This window comes from Tachypleus tridentatus, chromosome 10 (genome assembly GCF_004210375.1).
Source record: "Tachypleus tridentatus isolate NWPU-2018 chromosome 10, ASM421037v1, whole genome shotgun sequence".
NCBI lineage: Eukaryota > Metazoa > Arthropoda > Merostomata > Xiphosura > Limulidae > Tachypleus > Tachypleus tridentatus.
Window position 1 is genome coordinate 31,710,092 of NC_134834.1, and position 27,680 is coordinate 31,737,771.

A 27,680-nucleotide genomic window follows, 5' to 3' on the forward strand; every position below is an offset into this window, starting at 1 on the left:
ACACATTTAAGACATGTACAGAGTTGGAAAAAACAAATATTAAGAAATTATATTATGCATTTATCAAACTACACTCAAAACAAGTGAATATATTAAGTTTAACCTATCCCTGCATACCATTCATGAAATGTAAAACTCATCATTTCTCTCTTAGAGCAACATGACCCAGTAATGTTAATATTTCCTATAGAATAATTATAAAACTGAGATGTTATTTATGATCATAAATCTTGAAACAAAAATATGTAATTCATTTTTCTAATATTTGAAAGTAAGCCCTAACACAACAATATTAACTTCAAATTCTTGATTATAATTACATTAAAATGTATTAGAATCACTATAAAGTACTATGAAAATTTACATATTACCATTTAATATTTCTGTTAAATGTGACCTTTCTGAACCAAATAACCTATGAATGACTTTTCTTATATTTTTCAGTTCTTTTACAAATCTTTGAAAAGAGACTAGACAATTAAAATAAAACCAAAGACTTGTTCTAACAACACTACAGATCCATTATTGGTTTGTCTGAAACCTTTAATTTTACTTATTGTTGAATATCACACCATGGGTAGTAAAAATAATGACAACATTGGCATGTGCAGTACAAGTTCTTGCACATTCTCGACAATTAACATTTACATGAAACTGAATTTGGATTTTCACAGCTTTATTATGGATTGTGTCTTTAATTTATTTAGGCTTCCAGATGTTTTTCCTAATTAAAAATTGGTATTTTTTCCAATGGAATGTAATGTTCAATGAGCATACTTTACTATTACTAATTCTTAAGAATAAGAAGTCTGAAGATATTTTTAAATTTCTTACTCTGCTTGATCAACATGTTTTTAAATGATTTAACATAAATTACAAGGATATAAAAAACAAATAATGCTATTTTTGATGAACTAATGGTGAGCTCTTATTTATATTTGAATCATTTTTGTAACAAAACATTATAGTTTATTTTCTTAAAAAAACAATTTGTTTTTTTGTTTTGTTTTGAATTTTGCACAAATCTACTCAAGGGCTATCTGCACTAGCCATCCCTAATTTAGAAGTGTAAGACTAGAGGGAAGGCAGCTAGTCATCACCACCCACTGCCAACTCTTGGGCTACTCTTTTACCAATGAATAGTGGGATTGACTGTCACATTATAACACCCCCATGGCTGAAAGGGTGAGCATGTTTGGTGCGACTGGGATTCGAACCCGTGACCCTTGGATTACGAGTTGAACTCCTTAACCTACTTGGCCATGCTAGGGCCTAAAACAAAACAAATATGATATTTTAAATCTAATTCATTTATATGCTGAAAAATGTAATCAGCTTTCACTATAGAAAAATTTAAATCTTTGTAATTAAACCATCAAGTTAAAGAAATGATAAAACCTACTTTTTTAGTGTAATACTTATGGAGTTGAGTCTGACCTCCATCTCTTCTCCACAAGCAAAGAACTTTATTTTTTGGACTGTAAGTCATATTTACCAGTCGTTCATACCACCAGCGTTTTTTTGACAGTACCAGTCACATCTCGAAGAACAATACCATCATCTCGTACCTTAAAAATATAACAGAGAAATTGATAAAGTATAACTTACCCGTTCAAATACAATTTATTCAATCTATAGCTAAACTCTTGTTAATTTTTGACTGCATTAAATGTTGTTTTATATAGGGATTACAGAAGACATACATCTGCTAAATATATAAAATCACATTTGAATAACATATATTTTCACCACCTCGTATAAGATGTATGATGTACCAAATAGTGAGCTCTGGATGCCTTCTTCTCAATTCTGGCATCAGTGTTTGAAATTAAAATTATATTTTTAAATTATAGATATTTTCCTATTATTCAAAATTCTGAAGTTAATTAACTGTATGGTTATAATGTTTACTGAGATCCTCACCTCCATAAAGAGCATTTCACCAGATGCATCCATTCCAGAATGAACCGTGAAGGATCTACGAAAGATGTGACGACTACTGAGTGGCTTCAGATCAATATCGTTACCGTTCTGGAAAAAAGAAAACTTACTAGCACACTTTTAACTTGTGTTTTTATTCTATAGTTGTACAATGCATCTTCAAATAAATTCAAATTGTGTACCACACTATACTAAAAAAAACACACTATGCTAGAATGAATCATTAGTGCATATAACTACTTTAAAAATCATAATTTGACTACACACATGTTCGCATCTAAGAAATATATAACATGTATAAACAAAACAACCAAATATTTCATGATAACAGAACTTGTATATGAAGCAACTGATATAATACTCTTAGCTAAATGTTGTAACTTATCAGTATGGATCAATAACTGTTTACTTATACATTATTTATGTTACATTAATAAAAACGGTTACAAGATATCTCCACATGAAACAATAATTGTTATACATTTAGCCTATAAAATGATACTTGCAAGTGTATCGATATGGTCAAGAAGCTCATTAACTTCAGCACTGTATATAAGTCCAATATGGCTCTTTCCCAGCAGCCGTCGGACTTTTCTTTTTATGTCATTTTTATTGACATTAGTCATCACCATATAAGCCACCAGATTGTATAGTAATGTTGACAGAAGACGGTCTTCTTCGTGTTCTAACCTCTTCTGGTCCATTGTAGATAGTGATTTGTACCTAATATTGTATATCATATTTCCTCTCAACAAACAATTTAAATTCAGGTTTTATTCCAACGTGGAGAACTATGATAAGTTAAACTTTATATCAACAGTGTAACTCTGTTTAGGTCACTAAGTTTTTTAATGTAATAAATCTTAAATAATATAAATGCTATGTGTATCTAAAATTTTGCATAGTCTATGAGTCACAACTGTGATTGGTGAGTTAATTTTACATCCCTTCAAAATATCATAAAAAGTGTAATCAGTGAAATGAATATTAGTTCTTTTAGAAAACAAATTAACTTACAAATAGTAAAATTAGAATAATATAAAAGGATATCTAATATATGATCATAAAAATTACAATATAATACAAATATAAAAAGTGTTCACAGTAAGTACTTTTACAGTAACATTTTACTAACAATGTTCACTTTCAAGACCATATTGAACACATAAAGGTAGGGTTACCAACATCATTAAAGGTATGAACCTTAACTACTGAAACATTTTATCAATGAATGAAATGGTAGATACCACTAATTATATCATAATGTCAAAGAATATAAAAATAACACTGATTAACCCTCTACTGCATACTGTAATGTACAGGTAGCAAATCTAATTTTGTTGCCTAATACACATACAAGTACTTCATTTCTGTTGCTGAATGTTCTTAGTTACAGATGACAGTCTAAATAAGCCATGGAATTATTTCTGCTGGTTCCTCAGCTGAACAATGTTACTTCAAGATAACATATCCATTTATAGCTTACCCAAACATGCTTTAAAAAAAGGTGTTTTTTATGCTAAACAGAATTATTTAAGTAATAAATACAAAGAAAAACTTGCCATTGTATTTTCATAAAATATTCAATAGAGGGTTAACAAGTATTCTTTTAAATTTTCTTTCTTGTCTTAGTTGAGAACTGATTATACTATGAATGGATTTTTTTAATATGAGTTAGAGTGTTAATAGCATAAACAATCTAAACCTTTAACAACAAAATTGTTGAAGTATAATAAGTTAATCACACCTACTAACTAAATATTGTTATTGTATTTTAATAAATTTCAGTAAATGTTTTTTTATAAAAAAAACAAAAAACACCACACATAATAGGAAAGTGTGTTTGCATAAAAACATTTGTTACTTATAATAGAAGAACGTCGCCCTTACTTTTCCATTAACTCTCCGGGGCCTTGATCCATTCCAACCATATCTCTTTCTTGCACCACAGCATCAAGAAAGGCATACTCCCAAAACTGCATTTTGTCCCAAAGTGAAGGACGTTCTTTTCCTATGTAATTTATTGAACTAGAAGTTAGAATGATATATTAATAATTCTGAAAACCTCAATTCTATTAAAATAAATATATCATTTCTTCTAATGAGATATGTAATTATAAGCATGTTCATAAGTCTTATTAACTTATTTTGTCAATTTTTTTAAACAATATCATGTTGCTGGCTTTTCAAAATTTATAAAATTAATTACGTGAAAACATTTAAGAACATCTTTAAGTTAAGAACTAATGATTAAACAAAGAAGCTTATCTTTATCTTACCAATTAAACCTTCATACAAGTATCTCCTTACAGCTTCATGTTCAGGATTGGATGAGGTGCTCACAATGCTACCTCTGTGATACTGGAGACCCATACTCAGGCTACTTTTACTGCTCCAAACACTAGGGGTTCGTTTTTCTCGTGTAACAGGGAACTGATAAAACATTATATAAATTTATTTTATATCTTGTACTTTGAAATAAACATTTAAATTGACATTAATTGTGCTAATATGATGTTTGAATAAATTTTAAAGTAATTAAGTTTATTGTATATTATGAATGTAAAGCAATATTTAACCTATTAACATAACCAAAATCATAATTTATCAGTAAAAGAATTTCTTTATTAATAAAATTCATTTAATAAAAAAAAGTGTATGATTATGGACTCATTCATGATTTGAAAAGAGTAACAACTGCAAGATTTAGAAACAAACAATCCTTGTTTGCCAATCTACCAAAAGAAACTAACACTTAAAAAAGTATGGCAGTGGTTTTATACAGAAACTGATAAAACCACTTCAATAACACAAAGTTAAACAAACATAAAATTAAGTACATAAAAAATCAAAACATACACATACTTCAACAATGAAGTATCATTGTTTCAGTCTTCTTAAACATACATATAGATCACTTGATTAGGTTATTATTGTTTTATACAAACTTTTCTTACATTCCCTGATTCAACTTCACTGTCTGAAGCTGTGGATCTGTATGTATTGTGGTCAGCCAAAGAAGTCCGACAAAATGTTGGATTGGTAGTTAAGCTTCCAGATTCACTGGCATTAGAACTAGCTGCTGCTGTATCGGATCCACCAATCACTCCTTCAGAAGCTTGCTGTTCACAGCATTTATTTACAAAAAAAGTCTGAATAATTCGTTATATTTAAAAAAACTAGTATACAAGATAAAAATATAGCATAAAAAATAAGAAAAAACATTCAAATACATCATTAATGTTCAGGGAAAATTTTCTATTTTCTTTCCTCTTTGTCTAAGATTGTTAGGTAAAGTCCAATTAGACTTAAAATGTAGATGAATATTTTTCAAGAATTATTTTCAATTTAGTTATGGACTAAGTTAGATAATGATGATGACTGTTTCCTATAAGCATAGTTATCATTCATTAATGACTACACTAAAAACATAGAAATGTTTCATATCAATGGGTAAATCAGATTCTCCACACACAACTTTAAACACGTTAATTTCTCAAATTTTTTGATGCATGTTACAAATACTGTTTTTTAAGTTAAAACTAAATATCTTACTACATCATAATTTATGTATGCACAAAAATATTTAATGTTGAAAATAAATAAATTTAATACTTTGGTCATACACTCTTAGTTATAATGAAACATGAAATAAAGATTGAAAAATGTATTTATTTAGAATGCATATGCATTAGTTATTTTTTAAAAGAATAAAGCAATTATCAGCCAGTGTTTTGGCTATTATTTCTCAGATAGGGTGAAATATAAAATGATTACTCCACAGCATTCATTGATGCCTTTTTTACCTCCATTTCAAGACTTGTCATCTTTGAAAACAACAGGTTTCGTTTAGTAGTAATGAAAGTACGAAGTGAATCAGTTGTTTCTTCAAGTTCAGAACTCTCTGGTGAAACTGTTACATTTACCTGAAAGTCTGGTGAGATTGATGAATCCTTGTGTTGATGGGGACTTAGTTCAGATCCTAGAAAACATGGGTCATATTCAGAACAAAAGGTACTATGATTCAACATTAAACATTAACCATTAACTTTTGATGCTCTAGTTGAATAGTGGGTTATTATGATAACTCTTATAGCAAACCCACGGCCCAAGAGGTTAGAGTGTATTTTTGTGGCAACAGAACATGAACCCTCATCACAATCTAGTAAACTAACCATTAAGCCATGCCTGGCCATCAATTCAGAAGTATATATATATACACAATGTAATGATAAATTTATAAAAGACAATTCAAGTAAATCACCAATTAAACAGATATAGGTGATATAATGCCATACACATATACAAGGGGTGGTGTTAGAACTCCTGTTTTGTGATGTTAAAACAATTATGCTTATATAGTTATAGTGAAATTGCTTATTTTTGTTACCTACTCTACTCTCTTCTGATGAAGCATTACCATTTTTTTTTCACTAGAAATAATTGCATTCTCCCAGAACCCATGTAGCAGTAGCATGCTTTGGATGCTGATTGTACTTTGGACAACATGCACTGGCTTTCAATCTGACAAATTAGACTCCCTCTATGGGCCTGAACGGTGCATTTATGTCATATTTAAAAATGATATAAAAACTATAATATATGCAAGAATGAAATTTAAAATTTCAACAAAAATGTAAGAAACTGTAAAGTTAAGATTAATAATGTTCTATTCCACAATGAAAGTTTCCTAATTAAACAAGGAATCAAAATTTATCTTTATAGTCTTGGTCTATAATGTTTGATACCAATAAACTAATTAGCAGCTTTATATATCTGTACACAAGTACACACACAATACTGAAAATAAAAATAAGATTCATACAAAATGCAAATATTATGAGCTATATTTCCCTCTATTGTATGAAAAAGAGCTGCACTGTAGTAAAGTCACATGTTGATAGTTTACAATGTGACTGGGTTTTTATAAACGAATCAGATGGTGCAACAGCAACAAATCACCTATGAAAGTACAGACATCCATAATAATTCTTAAAATAGTGCAGATCTTAGGTCAGAAATGTCAAAATACACAGACCTAGTACTGAATGTCCGCCAAAGATCTTGCCAGTGATGTAGCAGGTGTGAATGCTACCTCCAGACCATTATAATACACCTTAGTATGAAGAAGATGAGTGCATGTGTTGCTGCTCAAAAATCACTGGCTCAGAAAAATAACCAAATGCAATGGTTGAAACAAATATACATCAGGTTTAAAACAATATGAGAGACAAAGCTAGAGGAGGGTTCTCTTTGTGGATGAATCCAAGTTTAAATTGTTTATCAACAATCAATGACATTCTGTCTACAGGTAGAGAGTAGAACAGTATCAGAGTAAAATGTTGACATCTACAGCAAAGCATGCTGAGAAGACCAGTACAAATGCAGGATGCATCTCAGACAATGGCTTGGTAATCTACACAGAACTAACGGTATCCTAATTGCTTACATGTGCATTAAGATTCATATTCACAATATCTTTTACTCAGAATCAAGACCTGATGAATAATGATTCATCTGCCAGCAAGACAATGATTCCAAGTGTACGGCAAATGTTGTGAACTATATATGGAAGTAAAAGAAGACTGATGGACACTCATAATAATGACCTGAAAATCCAAGTACTAATGTTATAAGAGTTCATATAAAAATTGAGGAAATTAAGCAGCAATCAAACACCTTTGATCAATTGTGGGAATTGAAATGGGACATCAGGTACAAAATTTCAGAATACTACATGAATAACCTTATAACAGTATAAAAAAAATTTACTGTACTCTTTACAGCAAACAGAACCTATTTGCTTTTGTTCTGTACTTTCTATAAGAACGTATTCCATTAAAAGCAAACTGACTATTTACTTGTGATAACTCAACTATCTATTTCTGTGTATGTGTTACCTGTGCTTTTTCATCATAACTTTCAATATCATCTAACAAGCTATTAACAGTATGTCACTAGGCCAGTAAAATAATGTCAAGCAAAACAAATACATTACAATACCATGACAGAAAAACTAAAACACAAGCCATGTATTCATCACTAAATCAGGCTGTGAAGAAAAAAACAGTTACGTAAAGGAAATGTTCTTGGTTTTGATCAAAACTGAAAACTACTTTTCTATTAAACAGAGTACAACAGGTAATGTGAGTTTTACTAGTAACTGTTAGCTGCAGGAACTGTCTCCATTTTTCATATTTGACATTCCTAATGTTTCATAACATTATTATAGTATCTATTATTATCACTTTTAACAAGTGCAAAGACCTATTGTAGATCCCAATGGAAGTAAATGTACTTACGCTTCATTGTTTCCTCATTTAAACAAGTAAAACAACAAATTTTTACATGAAACTGTACACAACATTTAGTATGCTTTTATGTTGATTACTGTATTTTGTATTGCCTAAAATCTATCCTGCAAATGTTACTTTGTGTTTATAAATTGAGAGAAGTTCTTTAACAAATATTTTTATCAAAAAGATGAAATCAGAAACCTTTAAATATTATAATAAACATAGAAATCACTTTGAAAGGTAACAAATGATGGTTTCATAATGAATTGTCACATTTAGTTACAGTATGGTAGTTTTTTAAGGACAAGTTTTGTTTTACACTTGTAGTACACTGCATGTAGAATAACAATAATATTCAATCTCAATAATACCAAGTCTCAGTGAAGTTTTAAATTCTAGTAACAAATAATTGTGTGCTATTTACCTCCTGTCTGGTCTAGTTTCCCTGATTCCATACACTGTCTGTACAGGTTCTCTCCACTACCGAATGGGGTACTTCCCTGAATAAATGTATACCACTATCTCAGTTATATAGTACTAATTGTAAAACAACTTGGCATGCAACTGTATAAATGACAGAGATTTTATTTATGTTAAGTAACTTTAGTGAATGAAATCAACATATGTATATATATCTATGTGAGTGAAGGGGGATGAAATGTTAAAAAATAAGTAAAAATTATGAATTCTTTCATTGATTGTTCTCTTAAAAAAGTATCAGGAATTAGAATTAAAAGTAAGAACTGCAGGCTCAAGATATGAAAAGTAAACATATATTTAACCCAAAATAGTTGTTGTTTCAATAGAATATGATTACCTGAGATAGAGAAGCAGATGCTGTGGTGCTCGTATCTAAGTGCTGTTCTTCTGTTGGATCTTGAGCCCAATAATGAGTGTGTGCTATCTCTAGGGCTTGAAAGGCACTGGCCATACCACCGAGTCCATTATTTGCATATGTGTATTCTAGTCCAGATACCACAGTAAGCAGTAATTTGATCATGCCTTTCCATACTGACTTTGGCAGACACTTAAATAGGAGACATAAAAGTTCTCTTTATCTCATTTGACACTTAACAGTTGAGATAAAAAAATCAAATACCTTATGACATATTAATTCAACAGAATAGTGTTTTTGTAATACAATAAATCAAAAGATTGCTTCTATAAATGTCTTTTGCTTTCAATCATATCAATTTAATTGTTTTGATTTTGTAAGTGATAAAATAAGTTTTGTATTTTTTTGCAGGTTCTTATATTTTTAATTCACATTTAACATCAGTTATTCTTATTTAAAAAATTGTATTGCTTTAATATTTTCAAGAATTTCTAACAACTGTAAAGATATTCTAACACTATTCTTAAATGGTTAACCTCCACAGAAATGCTATGCAACAACTAGGAATTACATTTAGCAGGTGATTTTCATTCTGTAATGAGGTATTGAACATCATACCTAATCATTTAGGTAGGTGAGATACAAACACTTACCACATCTTCTATACGATCATCAGGTCCAGTTTTTCTATTGACAGTTTTGTTGAGAGCACAAACAACCTGATTTCTATAATTTTCATCCTCCATTAACCTCTTGATCCTGTTTAGTTTCAGCCAACCCACACCCTCTCCATCATATACAGCATTAATTACTTCATTGAGAAATTGCTGATTTTCACTGTGAAATACAAAAGTCCTACAATCTATTTTTGAATAGAAACATACACCTATTGCAAACACAAAACTCAATTATTGTTATTAAGTTATTTCTCTTTACTAAACATAAGCTTCCTAATCACAAGCTTATGTTTGTTTTTGTGAATTTCCCACAAAGCTGCATGAGGGCTATCTGCACTAGCCATCCTTAATTTAACAGAGTAACACTAAAAGGAAGGCAGCTAGTCATCACCATCCACTCACTGCTAACTTTTGGGCTACTCTTTTACCAATGAATAGTGGGATTGAACATCACCTTATAATGCCCCTATGGCTGAAACGACAAGCATGTTTGGTGTGATGGAGATTTGAACCTGCGACCCTCAGATTACAAGTCGAGTGCCTTAACCATATGGCCATACCAGACCTCACAAACTTATAAACAAAGTTTCTCTTTCTGCACTGAATGATACTGAATGTTTAAGCACAAATTCGAAATCATACACGAGTTATTACACAATGGGTAATTGGTCAGTTATTTTATATTACTACTGGATTTAATGTGTGAAAAAATAGTTTTGGAACTTTGTGATATACCACATTATTTATGAAAATTCTTCCTTAAAATTGATTAATTTAAACAGCATAAATTTGTTTAAAAAATTGGTTTAAGCCTAAACAACAAGTAAGCTAATCTATAAACACACTATTTACCAACACTCCCTGAGCTGGTGGCACCAAATGATCTATTTTTTAACACTTAAAAAACTTAAAGTGTGCTAACTACAGGTACGTGCTTTATTATATATGCAGCAGTAACACATAAAAAACTATTATTAAATTTGATTCCTAAACAACTGTTCTTGTAATTTAATTCAAATTAAAAATGTGTTCAGTTTCTCAAATTCATACATAAGTTCAAAAATTAGCACTAAGACTATAACCAAAAATAATTTGAACTTTTAAAAGATAAAAAATATAAAATACTCCACCTGTGGGTTGTACTATGAGCTTCCACATTCTGAAGATGTTCCATTTCTTGTTGTCTTTTTTGTTGGTTAGTACTGTGCTTAATTAGATGTGTTCTTTCCACTAAGGCTTTGCGTCCTGTTGGTAAATATGCAAGTTTTACTTTTATTAATGAAAACTTGTGTACATGTGTGTCAATTACCTGTGCATAAATGAGAAAAAAAATTTAGACAGCACAAAAATGTTTAATACCCATATTCACACATTGCTGGTAATTAATAATTTCTAAGAGAAGCTTTTTTTAAAAGAAACTTGGTTAATGGACACAAAATATCCTATGATCTCAAAATACAGCAATGTATAATAAGTTCACACTAAAAACATACAAAAGTAAACATAGGCTTAAATGATAGATAAACATTAAACTAACATCTAAGTTAAAAAAACACAGAGAAAGAAGAATTAATACACTTGAAAACTATTGTTTTGTTTTGTTTTTAAAGCAAATCCACATTGGGCTATCTATATGCTTTGTTCACTGTAGGGAAATGAACCCTGGGTTTTAGCACTGTAAGTCTCTAAATGTATCACTAATGCCCTGATGGACTTTGAAAACAAGAGATAATTAAACGCTGAGTTAAACAATCCATCACATTGAGCTCTTGTATTGTAACTTATAAGCAGTATTATTTTATCTTAAAATTAACAGATCCCATGTAAGTGATAATTTATTCTTGGATAACTTTATGTTCAGTTAATTTAAATGATAAATAATACCTTTGAATTTAAGCAAAATAATGACATTTCTTACCTTTTGGGAAAGGCCCAAATGGTTGACTTCGTTCCCTGGCTCTGATAGACTGACCTCTTTGCCCACCTGCAGTAAAACAAAGCAATTTAGTAAATACAAAAAACTTTCCTTATACTTTCAAAAGAAAACAATTTTAAATACAGTGTAATTATGTCGATGTTTGATATTTGTAATCAGAAACATCTGTGTTTCATGTAGCTTGCATAACATACACATACTACAAGTACAAAATTAAATAAATAAAAACAATAAAATGTACAACTAAGTTTTTGACACCTATATAACATATGTGTAGTAAATTATGCATACATTCAGTTACAACATATACAATACAAAATGGATAAAATAACAAGGCTAAAGAAAAACAATCCTTTTTATCAATTAGAAAAATACTAGTGTAAACACACGTGAAAAGCACACTTGGTTAAGCATAACAACAAAATTTTGCAGACTTCACAAAGTCCCCAAAATAAACATAAAGTCTGATAATATAAATTTAAAAGTTTACATTCAAAGAGACAGTTATTTCAATGAATAATATATATATATATATATTTATATGCATTATTTATTTTAGATTAAAAATAGAAAGCAATATATAACTTACAAAATTTATCATAATCTACTAGTTCTTAAGAATTATTAGATGTCCAAATAAAAAAAAAATGGGCACATTGTTTCTTTGACTAGCTTTTAATAGCAATTGGTCCAAACACTGTTCTAAAATAATGAATAATTTAAAATATACCCAAAAGAGGAAATTCAAGATATCTGTCCCCTCAACAGAACAATAAAATAGAAGTGGTAGAAACAGTATATTTATTTTCTGGGACCAGTTATGCTCATATTCCTTTATGGAACCAGGTGTGAACCACTTCTAATGTGTAAAATGTTAAATATAGCCACAAATGATCTTTTCTTCCAAAATATAATGATTAACTTAAAACCTATCACAAGTCTTTGAAGGAGTCCTTTTCACCATTACAACTATCAAACATTCCACCCACTTCTCTAATCTATCAGTAAGTAGTACTTAATTTTGGAGATTGCTTCAAGATCTTAGTTCTAACACCACTAAACAAGTAAAGAAAAATATGTTCTCATTGGAAGCAGAAATTGTCAATTTGGATTACTTATTGATAACATGCAAATGAGAGTGTTTGGAAAAACTTATTAGAAAGTGTTTGGAATTGGACACAGAGATATTTAAAATTTCAAAAACTCCAGTTTCTGCAAAACCCCCTCTAAACTCTATGATATCATTTAGTTTGCTCTAAAAAAATCCTGGATTTACCCTTGAACTTTTATACTGGATTACTGACATAAATCCACAGAGGTTTGTTAATACAACTGTTTCATAAGATGCATAATTAATATAATTATAATGTAATTTCTTCATGATTGATTATTTATAATCATGATTTTTACATTATCAAAAACAAGAGGGAAGCAAACATATACATATTGGCTAATTAATATTAAATGGAAATTTGTATCAAAATTTCGGGAAAAAAGGTTAAGAAAATGAGATGTTATGAGCTTGCAGGTGAATGTTTGAATGAAAAGGTCAAACTGAACACACAATGAATTCAGATGTTATTTTAGTGGGTAAACTGAAAAAGTTTTAAACAAAAGTGAGACCAAAACAAAAGGTACTTGCTTTCAAAAACTGTAACTGTTTTATTAGAAACAAATGAAAAAATTATTACAAATGTACAGTAGAATTTTAAGCATGAGAATTACAATAACTTCAAGAGAAATTAAATATTATTAAGGTAATAAAGTATACCGTGTGACATGTAAACAAGTACTTATGTACAAAACATAGTACACAACAGAAAAATAAAAATGGCATGACAGAAATTGTGAAAGCAAATACAAAATAAAGTGTGTATATATATATATATATATAAACTTCATTATTAATTTCATACAGTAATTTCTAAAAATAATTTTCAGGGAAAACAAAATAAACATCAGTTACGCAGAACATTAAAAAATTCTGCTATTAACATGAATTCATTCCAGGGCAAAAGGTAATAAAATTACCTAATTGTACCAGTTTACTTAAAAGCAAATGTAGGTGAATTCAGCTTATTATGCATTAACCATAACCATTTTATCTCATAAAATAAGAGATTATAATAGAATAATTCAAATATATTTTCCCCATTACTTTATAGTCAAAAATTTATATTTCATACCTTATTATATTACCATATAACTAGGGACAAAAATATGCATAAATAAAGGCACACAGCATTCAATTTTGCTCAATGAGAGAAATGTCTTGAAGCACAATAATCCAAAAAGAGAAAATGTTTCACCAAGATATTGTGAGATTTGGACTTTATCATTAAAACTACTTGTAAGAAAACAGAGGGAAAATAAAGTTTTTAGTTCACTTCATATTTAACAATGGTCATATTATTTTCTTTTTTATTCACAACTGAAGATTTAATGGCAGTGGACTCATCTTCTGGTTAAATGCTGGTTTTCTTAGCATAATAGTAAGTGGTTCTAACATTATCAATTGGGATTCTTTTCAGAAATAGAGAATGACTCAGAATAAACTGGAAATAAAAATATCCATTTATTATTAAATTTCATAGTTAAACATTAACTATGAAACTGTAAAGAAGGAAGACAATGGGAATTTTATTCATTGACAGGGAAATGCATTAAAACTGTATATTAATTCATATCATGCTTTCATTTTACTTCTTTACTGCTACTAAATTAAGATTTGAGCACCAAGATCCATATGAGATGTATGATTTTGCTCAAATACATCATATTCCTATAGGTTATAACTCCTAAATTATAATAACAGTAATTAATTCAATAAAACAGTGAAAAACACATTATCAAAAAACTGCCACGATAATGCTGGTAGATTTAAAAAATTTTTTTTAAAGTTATTTATCTGTTCAGAGACCACCTTTTATTTCTTTATTTCTTGTATAAAAAATGCTGTACTTGGCTCAACTTTTGCCACTATACTGAAAAAGTTTAAAAAGAGTTAAAGTACAACAAATGATACATTAATGTATAAAACTATATTAAAAAGTATTTAATTTTCTGATGAGAAAGTTTTGTTTAAACCTCTACTGCTATGTTTTTTTTCCCTTACCCTAGGTATTAAAATAAAGATAACAATGGTTCCATTAAAAATATATATATACATGTAATATGAAACATTATCCCTCAAAACATTTCAAAAGTATTCATATAAATAGCTTTCACTTAAAATGATGCACATGACATTCACAAACACATAGAAAATATACTGATTAAAATTTACTTATCACAGTATTTGTCTTAGAAGGTAAATAACTGTTTAAAATGCACATACCAAACCATCCAGAAATTATACTGGAAGTTTGTGATGAGAAAGCATCAAGCTCACTGCTCATGGTAGACATGAATGTGCCTGAACCACTGTCTTTCAGTTTTTGAGGTTCCATTCCTAGTTTTGGTTTTTCTTTTGTTACTGGTTCTCCAAACGACTGGAAATTCTATGCATAAAATATGAAAATGCTCTTTTATTTGATCAAAAATGTAATAAATACTGGAGCTCCCATATAGAATGAATGATAAGATTAATTAAAAAATTTGAAGTTTCATGCAGAATTGTACTTGATTTAAATCTGTTGCATTGTTCAAAAAAAAAAAAAAGAGAGAGAAACGTTATAGCTAATTCTAGTGAATATGGTAGATGGCAGCAAAATATTCCTATGAATTATGTTCTTATTTTCTGAATATTATTGTTGAATTTATTATATTTAATCAATGCACACAAATAAAATGCTTGATTTAAAAATGAAACTGTATTTACTATACAAAGAAAATACTTTTAACCAAAATTAGTGCTCCTTAGCTTGACCTTTTTAAAAGGTCAGGTCACAGATGAATCTTAATCAGTTTATGCAGTAATTTTGACAATTGTCAAAATGAAGTATCAAAATAAAAATCAATCAATTTGAAATTGACTAACTGTAAATAAAATGGAATTTTATTAAAAAAAATTTAGAAAACTTAAATTCTAAAATGAAGGGAAGTATTTTGAATGTTTTTCATAAAAAGTGACTAATAAAATTTTGGTAATTTCACTACATATAAAATGATAAAAACTACATCTATTTAGAAAGAGATTAAATTTTGTCTATATTCATCACTACCGAGTATTAGAATTAAATTGAGCTACTTTGTCATTTTTTATGTTTAAACATTGATTTCTATTTTTTTTTCACAAACAGGTCCACTTCACCCAGCTGAGTATTCCACTCCTTTTTTTTTTTTTTTTTGAGAATTTCACCACCCCTGATTTAGATTATTTTTTGAGGGTGAAAATAGATACTATTCAGTACATTTACTCTATGTTTCATCCAATTTTGATGAGTATTTTTGCACCCAAAGGACAACAATGATAGCCATCCTGGTATGGAAAGGTTAAATATTTGCTTATGTAACGTACACCTTCTTCCTTGAACTTTAAACATTATTGTTCTAAAGTTTTGTATTTTAAGTTTTCCCTATAGTGTGATGATTGTATCTAAAGCATTTAATACATAATTATGATAGGTTAATTAAATCAGTAACAGACAAAACTAAGTTATGAAAACCACGGCTGTCTACTTATATCTAACTTTTCAAGGCTTCCCAGTGAAATAATGTTATGTCTTCAAACTTACAATGCTATAAAGTGGGTTTCAATCCCTGTAATTGACAGAGCACAGATAGTCCATCATGTAGCTTTGTGCTCAACTACAAACAAGCAATCAATATTATAAAATATTCCATGCACAAGAATTAATCATAATATACTAATTTCAAATAAGAAACATCATTACTTTACCTTCAACAAAGACTTTTTACTGGCTTCTCTGGCGGGTTTTGTGGCTTCAATTGCAGACTTGCTGGCTTCCACGGCCACTTTGCTAGCTTCTTTTGCTGCATCTCTCACATCCTTAGCCATTGTTCCTAAAATAGATGGTTGACTTGACTGCTGAGTGTTATTAGACCCACCAAGACTGCTAGCACGATTAAGCATACTGGTAATATTTATCATTCGACTAGGAGATGGTGTTCGAGGTGAAGCCTTGTCTGATAAGTGATCAGGCATAAGCCATAAACTTTCCATTTGCAGTTTTGCTGGCTTTGAAAAAAATTCTCCCAGCTTGGATGGGTATGAAAGATCTTTCTCTGATGTAACTGATATCTGTACATTATTTCCAGTACTACCTGAGGAGCTGCATGTTGTAATGGATGGTTGTGGTGACAACACAGGTCTACTAGTTGATAATGATGGAGTAAAATTACTACTAATTTCTTCTTGGCTAAGTATAACAGGAGAACCTTTTTCAGATTTTCCCTAAAAATATTATTGAGATTACACTAATGAGCAAAACAACAAAGCGAGTAAGTTAACTATTTTAAAGAGGAAAAGGTAAAAAATATCCTATAAACTAGTGCTGTTATACATTTTGTTTTAATCTCAGTTAATGAAAAATTTAAACATTGGTAACAAAAAGGTGGTGCTATCTGACAAACTTAAATAATACAAACTTACCAAATGAAAAAAAAAACAAATGCAAGGATGTTAATTTTATATCCGTGTAGTTACTAGACGATGAATCCTGAAACTTTTAAAAACTATTTTCATGAACAAAACACATATTTTAACCATAAAAAATGTTCAGTAAAATTTGAGTCCTACCAGTGTTTTATGTAATGGGAAAATATCCTGAGATTCTTTTGCTTTCACTTGTTTTGCTGCTACTTCTAAATCTGCTTCAGCATGACAACTGAATGAAGGGCTAATAAAAATGAAAAACATAAATTTTGTAATTTAATCTAATTTTTTTTTATATTTACTCTTGAAAAAAATTGTAAGTTTCCTATATCATAATAAACCTTTAACTAACATGTAACAAAAATAAGAAAGATTATATTGTAGGAATTGCCTTTTGATGAAAAAAAACAAAACAAACTAGTATGTGGTTTTAATATAATTAACATTACATACCAACTATTGAGATATTTTATTCACCATAACCTTTTTATGCTATTCACTTCTTTTAATAGAAAAAGCTGATAAATAGACGGATGAATAAGTTGTAGTAATACAATTTTCAATATGCAAATCAGCAAATTATATGACAATTACAGCCTATATACAGTTATAGTGGAAGAGAAAGTGTGAGAGTTACCTTCTGAAATAGCTTTATATCTGTAGGTAGTGTAATCCATTAAAAACTAAATTATTTTCAGAATGATATGCAATAGCCCTTTCCAGTGCAAATTTTAATAAACAATAATCATAAATGCAAATTCAAATTACAGATTTGGAATTTCTAGGGCTGGAATATCTCTTGTTCTTAATAAAAACAAATTGGATCAACTTGGGATACCAAGACCATCAAGAAAGAGACCTGTTATAAGTCATATTCTGTGATAAGAAAAGTGGATTGTTTTGTAACATGCATGTTATCATGGTGACTATACATAATATAATCAAGAAGGTTTTCCAAGAAAAGTGACATAAGTCACATGCACACAAGTTGCTTTCATGATATACGAGGTCTGTTAAAAAAATACACGAACTGACATCATAAAACAAAATGTACTTTATTTAGAAGTTACAGGTCTGGGACCCCTTCAAAGTACTCTCCTCCCCAACGCACACACGTATCCCAACGGTGTTTCCATTTGTTGAAACAGTCCTAGTACGCTTCTTTTGTAATGTCCTCCAGCTCCTTCATCGCATTTGCCTTAATCTCGGGAATCGTCTCAAATCTTCTTCCTTTCAAGGGTCTTTTGAGTTTGGGGAACAAGAAAAAATCGCAAGGAGCAAGGTCAGGTGAGTAGGGTGGGTGGGGAAGAACAGTGATCGAGTGTTTGGCCAAAAACTCACGATTTCTGAGGGCCGAATTTCGCAGCAATGCGGTGCATCTTCAATTTTTTTGGTCAAAATCTCGTAACAAGATCCAACTGATATCCCACACTCTTCAGCAAGCTCCCTGACAGTCAGACGTCGATTTGCTCACACCAGGGTGTTGATTTTGTCGACGTGTGGGTCGTCAGTTGACGTGAAAGGACGTCCAGGATGCTCATCATCTTCAATGGACTGTTGACCATCCTTAAAACGTTCATGCCACTTGAAACATGCCGTACGCTTCATAGCAACATCACTGTAAGCCGTGTTAAGCATAGCAAAAGTTTCAGTCGCAGATTTTCCAAGTTTAACACAAAATTTCACAGCAAGTCGTTGCTCCTTCAGGTCATTCATTCTGAAATCCACCAAACGAAAAAATCACACTTCACTTAAAACCACGTAGCTAATACACAATTGAAGATATCTGCAATCGGGAAATGGCGTCGTAATCAGCTGATCTGTGCAAACCTAGCGACACCAAGCAGATTCCCCTGGAACCAACTGGAGCCACGTAATTTAAACAGTCTACATATTTTTTGAACAGCCCTCATACCTGTTCAACTGTCACTTATTTGAAACTGCTGGAGAAAGATATGAGTATTCATGCTACTCCCTCCATACAAAGACATATCAGTCAAGTCACTTGACTCAGTAACTATAGATTTCTGTGTGTCAAACTTTTGAAACAGGCATTTGGAAACCATCATCCCCATATATTAGTTGGTTTATGGAATGAAACTGAGTAGTAGGGGAGAGGTTGTGACATTAAAACCTTACAACAGACCTTTTCAAAAGCAAACTACACTGTAAGGCTATTGTCAAATGTGCATTCACTAGACATGACAAGATTTGGTTTTATGGATTGTAATCATATGCTGAGGCTCCAAAAGTATTTCAATATAACATACTCAACACCTGTATATAACAAATCACTTAAATGTTATCATATTAATGACTACATCACCACATTATAATACTATGCAATGGAATAACCAATACTTAAAAGCAACACTTCTACCTTGACACAGAAGAGTCTGATGAAGATGAGGATTCTGATTCTGAAAGTGATAGTTCCACATCAGTAGTAGCTGGATCACTGATTACTGGTAGCTGAAGAGAACTTGGTGGTTTGTACACAGTATGTTGATCTAACAAAACTTGACTATAGCTTGGTTCTTCTATTGAGTGACCTAAGAAGACATTTAAAATTTTATTCACACTACATAGGTATTACACAATCTGAAACATACACACACATACATATATATATCATTTGTTTTTCACATAAGCTAACTCAGCTGTAACACAAATAAAAATCAAAAGTACACCACAACATTAATCAGATGTGTTTGCATGCATGCGTTAAAAATAAAAAAACTGTTTTAGCTGACCTACTATAAATATTCTTCACATATGTATTGTGTAGCTGAAAATTATTTTAATATTTTTAATTAGCTTTAAAATCTGCTCCACTCTATAAAAAAAAACAAACTGGGAGTATGTTTATATGGCTGATAAATAACAAAGATTAACATTACCAGTAACTCCTCCATAAATTTCACTGTTGAACATATCTTTCACAAATTCACTGAGTGAAGAATATGAAGAGCTAACACTGTCTGCATCATCACTTTCACTGGCACTCTCTTCTGTAAAATACTCAGTCTGTCATATCTTAAACACAGAAGCTTATAAAAAACTAATGTTGTATTACACTTAACTAAAAAACAAATCTTTAATACATCATACTAAAATTATGTTGGAGTTTTACTATGTTCTTGCAATCCATGCTCCCACATCCGGGCATTTGGTTTGGTTTGTTTTGAATTTTGCTCAAAGCTACACAACGACTACCTGCACTAGCCATCCCTAATTTAGTAGTGTAAGACTAGAGGGAAGGCAGGTAGTCATCACCACCCACCACCAGCTCTTGGACTGCTTTTCTACCAACAAATAGTGGGATTTACTGTCACATTATAATGCCCCCATGGCTGAAAGGGCGAGCATGTTTGGTGTGACAGGGATTTGAACCTGCAACCCTCGGATTACGAGTCAAGTGCCTTAACCACCTGGCCACATCTGGTCATATTCTATCTGATAACAGTACATTTGGATAGTACCCCTGCAGTATAGTTTCTATAGGACAGTAATCTATTGTAAAGTTGTCACATTCAAAATGCACCACTCCTTACTATATATATGCTTTCCACAATCTATCTATTGTACATGAAGACATCTCAACATCCATTTAAACAGTTTAATTATACAAAAATTCATATGGTACTGCATCCAGCCACTTTATTGGTATATCTTAACATGACATATAATGAATATCCACTTCATTTTCCAGTTGTTTGAAATATTGTGATGATTGAACAGAGAGTACAACTGGAAGCTTTGACTTGCTGAACCCACACACTGTTCTTCACTTCCAGACAAAAATCCTTCTTGATTATATTGGATACTGTTGGTTGGGGTTAATAAGCAGCTTTTGTCATTGGGTTTAAAAGTAGAGATTCTCACCTGTTACTTTGCTTACCACAGTTGGGATATGACTTACTGCAGGTCTCTTTCTAAATGATCCTGATGCTTGTAAGTGATCAATATTCTTTTCTTTTTCAAAACCAAAAAATACAATGGATACCCTCATCTTGAAAATTCTAAATCCCAAACCTGAACACAACTTTACGACTTGTGCATATGAATGTTTTGCATTGAAAATGGCTGTTACACGTCCTTTCAGAAAGTAATAACTTTTGGTAACATCACACTTCATACAAAATGCCAAATTATGATCAAATGTAGTTCTCATATGTTTTGTTACCCCATGACTTAGGAATAGCTGTGATGTCAAGTGATCTGATGATTTATATGTTCAAAATCATTTTACTATAATGAACTTAACCTTGTTCCATTTCCTGACCAAGTTTGAAGGTTGTTCAGATGTTAAATATCACAAAATAAATGGACAAGTATGTTGAGTTTATTAAGGTATGTAAAAATGTCTGGTATGGGTAGAGAAACCACTATGCAGAGGAGCAAACAATGTTTCGACTTTCTTCGGTCATGGACAGGTCAAAACGTTGTTTGCTCCTCTACATAGTGCTTTCTCTACCCATACCAGCCATTTTTACATGTATAATCTTCTCTACAAGTGGGTTTTCTCATCATCCCAGATTATGTTGAGTTTACTTTCTTGAATTAAAATAAATTTCAAACATGTACTTACATCTGAACTACTGAAAGCCTTTCCATGTGGAATTGAACTCATGCTGTCAACAAAACATTTTTCAAAGTACTTTATGCATTGAAGAGCATGTGTCACTTACCTATAATTCTCCATCTTTCCACATAACTTATGAGAGCATTATAGGATTTTTGTAAGCTCTGCTTTCTTGCCATAATTTTATTTTATTAAAACTGGTAATCATGATAAAATTTCAATTTTGGGGAGATGGGAAGGAAAGTATTTCAGAGGTAAGTACCTCTTTAAAATTCAGTTTAATTATAAAAATGTTAAATCCAAATTAGGTAGCCTTACCTCTAAAATTCTTAAAGTTAGAATACCTAAGTTATGAATGAAGTGGGAACCAATTACATTAAAAGAAAGTAGAAATATTAAACTGCTAGCTATAGAGCAGGAATATAATCTAGACTATGAGTAACACGTAAACAAACAGTATCTGAGTAGAATCCAGAACCAGAAAATAATAGGAAGAATTAAATTTGAGGGAAATAAATGGAAGGACCAGCATAAATAAAAACTAAACCTATAGGACATTCAGGTAGAACACATTAGTCTCAGCAGGTTGTCTTTTTACCCATGGTGACTATCAATTCAGACAGGGGGTTGACTCTGTGAGTGGTAATGGTGTATTGAACATGTGGAACCAACAATGAGACACATGATGGTAACATAAACAGGTAGGAGTAATAGAATGTCATGCTCCTGCACTATAATATTCTTGGTGTAGCTGTACAGACACAGACTGTAAAAGGAATAACTGCAAAAACAGTTGCTCCATCTTCATCCACACTAAAAAATAACAACAGAGAATTACATAACAAGTTAAATTAGTAGACATTCAGGAATAAACTGAAGAAAGAACCCAGCAGACCCATAGGATGAGCTCAATAACATGAAAACAGTACAAAATATGATACAACAAAATAAACTACATGATCTCCAGTCTGGTTGGAGCTGATCTTGAGACATCTAGAGACAACAGTAATCCCATTTCTAAAATTTTTATCACCATAAAAAGGCATGCATATAGAGGTAGAAAAGGTAGGTACAAACAGAGAGTCATTACCTACCAACTGGAACTCTCTGGTTCTTCAAGTGCAACACCACCCTTTTATGGAGCTTTAGCACAAGGGGTGAAATTCTGAAACAATACAAGAGTCCTGACTACACAAATTTATATGTGGTGTTTCACAGAAGAATAAACTGTATTTTCTACTTCATAATATGTATATATATATATATATATATATATATATACACACACACACACATTTACAAAATATTTTTAAATTCACAGAAATTTTTGTCTTTAGACACTCCTATATTCAGGGGATTTCTTAGTGTGCAGTTAATCATAAACAGTGTACCTGCTAAAATATATGTGCATTTGAAATTTCACCTGTATAATGTTAAAAAAATGACATACTTACAATGATAAGATTCCATTCCAGAGTTGACAAATAAATGTATTTACAAGAATATTCTTCATTTTTGAATCATTTGCACTAGGCTGTATATATGAAGCAAAATAAAGTCTCGTGACTGAAAAAATGATGAAGTTAAAATATAACTGTGCACTTGAGAAAGACATTAGGAAAAGCTCTGATATGTTTTTGATCAAGGATGTTAGGTGGCAGAGAAAAATTTAGTTGCCCAGGGTAAAAGCAAGAGTCTTCACTAAACAAATATATATAAGTACAGATTTTATATTCATAAGAAGAGACTGTATTCAATTGTTGTATCATACTTATGTTGCATTGGTCATTTTTATGTCAAAAGTAATCACTATCCTAGACACCCTGAAAATGGTTAACAACTGGTATTGGGCAAACTATAGCAGATCTCACAATAGACAAATAAATGAATAACTAAATGCAGTACACAGAATTCTGCAATGGAAAGGAGAGTTATGTGATGTATGCAACACACCAAAGTAAAATATGCAGATCCATCAAGTCTACATGATGTTCACTAAAAGAGCACAGAGACCACGAGGCAAAAGACATCACTAATCTAAAATGTGAGGAAGTATAATGTGCAGTCTAAAATTAAAGTAGTCAGAAACATCATTACAATCAAAATGAATCAGCTGAACTAACAAATTAGTTAATGTGGATGTAACAAGATCAGTAAAACACAAACTGCCATGAGGCATATATGACCAGTGTTGATTCCCACAAAAAAGATACATAGGTTCTTATAAAAAAAACAAAAAAAAACACTGACTAGACATGGGAAAATATTCATCAGAAGAAGAAACAGTTAGTTAGACTTGGGGGAGGGGAGGGGGGGTATAATACAAGCAAAAAACAATAAGAGCATCACCAGAAGCCCAAATCTCAGCAAATAAATACAGCCATATGAAAAACAAAATATTCAGGGAAGATGTCTAAGTGAGCAAAGTGTGAAAGTTCAAAAGGAAAAGGTAGGCAAGACCAGTTTGAAATTCCATTGAGAATAATACCTACGCACCCATAGGAGACATAATAAAAAAAACTTGAAAAAGTGAGGTAAATAAAGGTAATTGTCTTCTGTGCCACTAAAAGTGGCCAAGAGTGCAAATGTGTAAGCCTGCAGAAAAAACAAACAAACCCAATCATGAAAAATGTATGAGAAAAACTAAGCAAGCTGTTAAATAGTTTGAGAAAGATAAGAAGCTAAATTCTGTAGGCACCAACTCCAAAGAAAGACCAACAAAACTAGTATACTACCAGATGTGAATGTCTGGAAGAACAAAAGAACATTCAAGTTACCCAAGAAAAGAAACTATTTTTACTAATAAAAGACCACATATCAGCCAGCCACAAAGTTGTCAATGACAGAAACATTGAAGAAGATGTGCTAAAATTATGGAATAGGATCCCTCTGAGAAAGGCAAGAGAAGTGGAAATATGGTGGAGCAGGCCAGCATGGAACAAAAATAAAATGAAATGATCTTGGCTAATACCTGAGGAAGATGAAGAAGGTAGGCACAAAAAAGAAAACGTTTCTCAAAGTATCCACTTCCAAAGAAGCTGGATCCATAACTAGAAACCAGTTAAGCATCAGAAGATGACAAACTGCTTTCTTGACTGCATCCAACATAAAATGTGCAAACTGATGGCACAACCAATCAAATAGCAGCTTTAAGAAGACATGATATGAATACGACTGAAGAAGTACAGAAACCATAACAAAAATAGTTGTGAGACTAAGTACTATATAACCATATTAATACAGCTGAAATGTGATTACTAAAACAAAGAAATGATGTAACAAGGATAGGGGCTCATGACATTCATGTGGAACATTGCAACTTTTTAGCAAAATAATATGAAAATTGAATATCAGATAACACTACAAATCATAATGTTCCCTCAAACATATCACCCTCGCCCTGTAGAAAGGCATTAGTGTAAGGATATAGATATAAAATAGGCGGAAAGAACTTGAACCTATAACAAGGAATTCACAAATGAGCCACAACTGAGAGAAGTTAGAGAAATTTCAATAGACAATAGGTTTGAATATACTCTCACAAAAGAACAAGGTACTGTTGAGAATATGTGAGGTAACCACTATTCATGAAAATCAGAGAGCATGTGTTTGGGAGATGGAAAAGCGTGTGTACCCAAAAACTCATGTACCTACAAAGCAAAAGAAGATGGGAAAAGATTTCCTGGATGAAAAATACATTGAGTAGGCACCAACTCAAACTTGAATCCATGAGCATTACATCCCAAACATGAAACTACCTGAGACATCAATTCATTGTAAGAAATCACTGAGCAAGAATTTTTCAATCATCTATGTAATGATGAAAATCAATACTACATGTGTGTAAAACACTAGCTAATGGTTTGACTAAAACAGAAACAGCCACAAAATAACTTGTGAAAAAGTTTAAACAAGTATTCTGAAGTCTCAATTAGTTATTCAACAATTTCAATAAAGGAAGTTTCATGGGTTTGACCTCAGAAGGAGAAATATCTAAATAAGCTGGAAAGATCAAAGCCCAGTCTCCATTCTCTGTTGTCTTTGGCACTACAAAGAAATATAAGTAAAAAACCTAAACAAAACAAAAGAACAGCATCAATATTTCCTTGTTGTAGAAGAGATGTGAAATTGTTAAATCCAAAACCAAATAGAAACTAAAAGAATCAAATCTTGATGGTGAATAGAAAACTGAAGTAAAGAATCTGATGAATACAAAAAACATGAACTGAAGAATCCATAGTCAATGAATGAATGAGTTATAAAAACACATACTGCTACACTGATGCTAGATTAACACTAAAAGTATTAGCAGATGTAGTGAGTAATAAAAAATATTACCTGCAGGACTTTTAGAAAGGTATGATAAACAGAAGCAAAATAAGATGTTAAAACCATAATCAAGTTTCCTCTGAATGGAAAATAAATTAAATTAAAAATAACTAATGAAATAGTTTTATTTTACATAAAATATGTATATGGAGGTTAACTGATTAACAGATAAACATCTTACAACATAGCCACTATAGCAATTGAAACAACAGCAGAGATATGTAATTCTGATTAAAATTATCATAAGGATGAGAACACTTAACAATAGTTTAAAAACAAAACAAACAAAAAAGAACGAATGTCTCTCACATATCACAAGCACCTTTTGGTGTAATAACGCCAGGTTCAATAATGAAATATATAACCAATTTTTTTTTAAAGAAGAGGACAGCAAAGATGTTCTCAAAATTAGGATTAACATTGTAACTAACAAATTTAGCTTAACAGATGTAACAGATAATTAGGATTGAGTAAAAATGACTCTTATTTAAAAAAACGACAACAAAAAACAGCAGTTGTTATGCTAATCATGAATACTAGCTCATTATGCTGTTACCTGCTGAAAATATTAGCATACAATAGCACAAGTACATAAAGGTGTAAGAATTTTTATCTACAGTTTGCCCTACACATTATTGGCAAAATGCTTATATTATATAAATTTCAATAGTGACAGAACTAGATAAGTCAGAAAGAAGGTCACAACAATATAAACAGCATGACCGTCAACAAGATAATCTAAACTATGGCAGGAAAGCAAAACTTATGTAATATCCTGTTATTATTGTTCAATACTTGAAAATGAAAGGTGGGAGAGTGAAGAATTATTGCAATGCATTGCAATGCATAAAGGAGTTTCAAGCTTGAGTTCAAATTCAACAAGAAAACTGTATTTATGTGTTTCTCTTATAGCAAAACCACAATAGGGGACCAACAAGAAAATGCTTTAAGTTTTGTACTCAATTAATTATATAACTGTATATAGAAAATACAAGTTTAAGATAATAAAAAAATTTTAGTTACCCTGCTGATTTACAATTTTTAGGTTTCACTCATATTTTTAAGAAATACAAAAATAATAAAACAATATTTACAATGTATTTATAAACTTACTTGAATGTCTACATATTTGGGATATTAACTAAAGATATTACCTAGTACAAATTGTTAAATAATACAGTGGGTATGAAAAGGGGCTCACCAGAGCTTTGTTCTTCCACAGATGGTGCCTTCAACAGTACATTTTCTAAACAGCTTTGTTCTTTCCATACTTTAAAATGGAATGACTGAAGTTGATTACTATACCATTTAGGCTTATCTCCTATAAGTGCAGGATCATAAACACCTATTTTATGTAAATAAAATAATATTTGTTATATACATTAAGAATTCACAATTGGATCTCTTAAGTAATGGAGAAATGTCAAAGATGAGAATCTCTCCCCTGTAAATTTACAAAGAAAGCAATAACTGTTTAAATTAACTGTATTTGAAGAATTGATGGTATGCCACAAAAACCAATAT

At 30.9% G+C, this 27,680-nt stretch overlaps 1 pseudogene across 1 annotated transcript in view; it reads right to left on the bottom strand.

Annotated features, from left to right (window-relative positions):
• Window positions 1–27,680, bottom strand: part of LOC143229001 (MAP kinase-activating death domain protein-like) — a 101,203-nt pseudogene that overhangs the window by 13,335 nt on the left and 60,188 nt on the right. The window contains exons 11-28 of the transcript XR_013015600.1: window positions 27,358–27,501; window positions 20,143–20,253; window positions 19,623–19,794; window positions 17,387–17,486; window positions 16,526–17,041; window positions 15,023–15,185; window positions 11,668–11,733; window positions 10,880–10,994; window positions 9,726–9,909; window positions 9,055–9,264; window positions 8,662–8,737; window positions 5,748–5,923; window positions 4,899–5,063; window positions 4,221–4,374; window positions 3,832–3,952; window positions 2,448–2,664; window positions 1,924–2,031; window positions 1,403–1,568 (exon numbers count right to left, since the gene is read on the bottom strand). The product of XR_013015600.1 is annotated as an MAP kinase-activating death domain protein-like (transcript). The remainder of the gene's footprint in view (window positions 1–1,402; window positions 1,569–1,923; window positions 2,032–2,447; window positions 2,665–3,831; window positions 3,953–4,220; window positions 4,375–4,898; window positions 5,064–5,747; window positions 5,924–8,661; window positions 8,738–9,054; window positions 9,265–9,725; window positions 9,910–10,879; window positions 10,995–11,667; window positions 11,734–15,022; window positions 15,186–16,525; window positions 17,042–17,386; window positions 17,487–19,622; window positions 19,795–20,142; window positions 20,254–27,357; window positions 27,502–27,680) is intronic.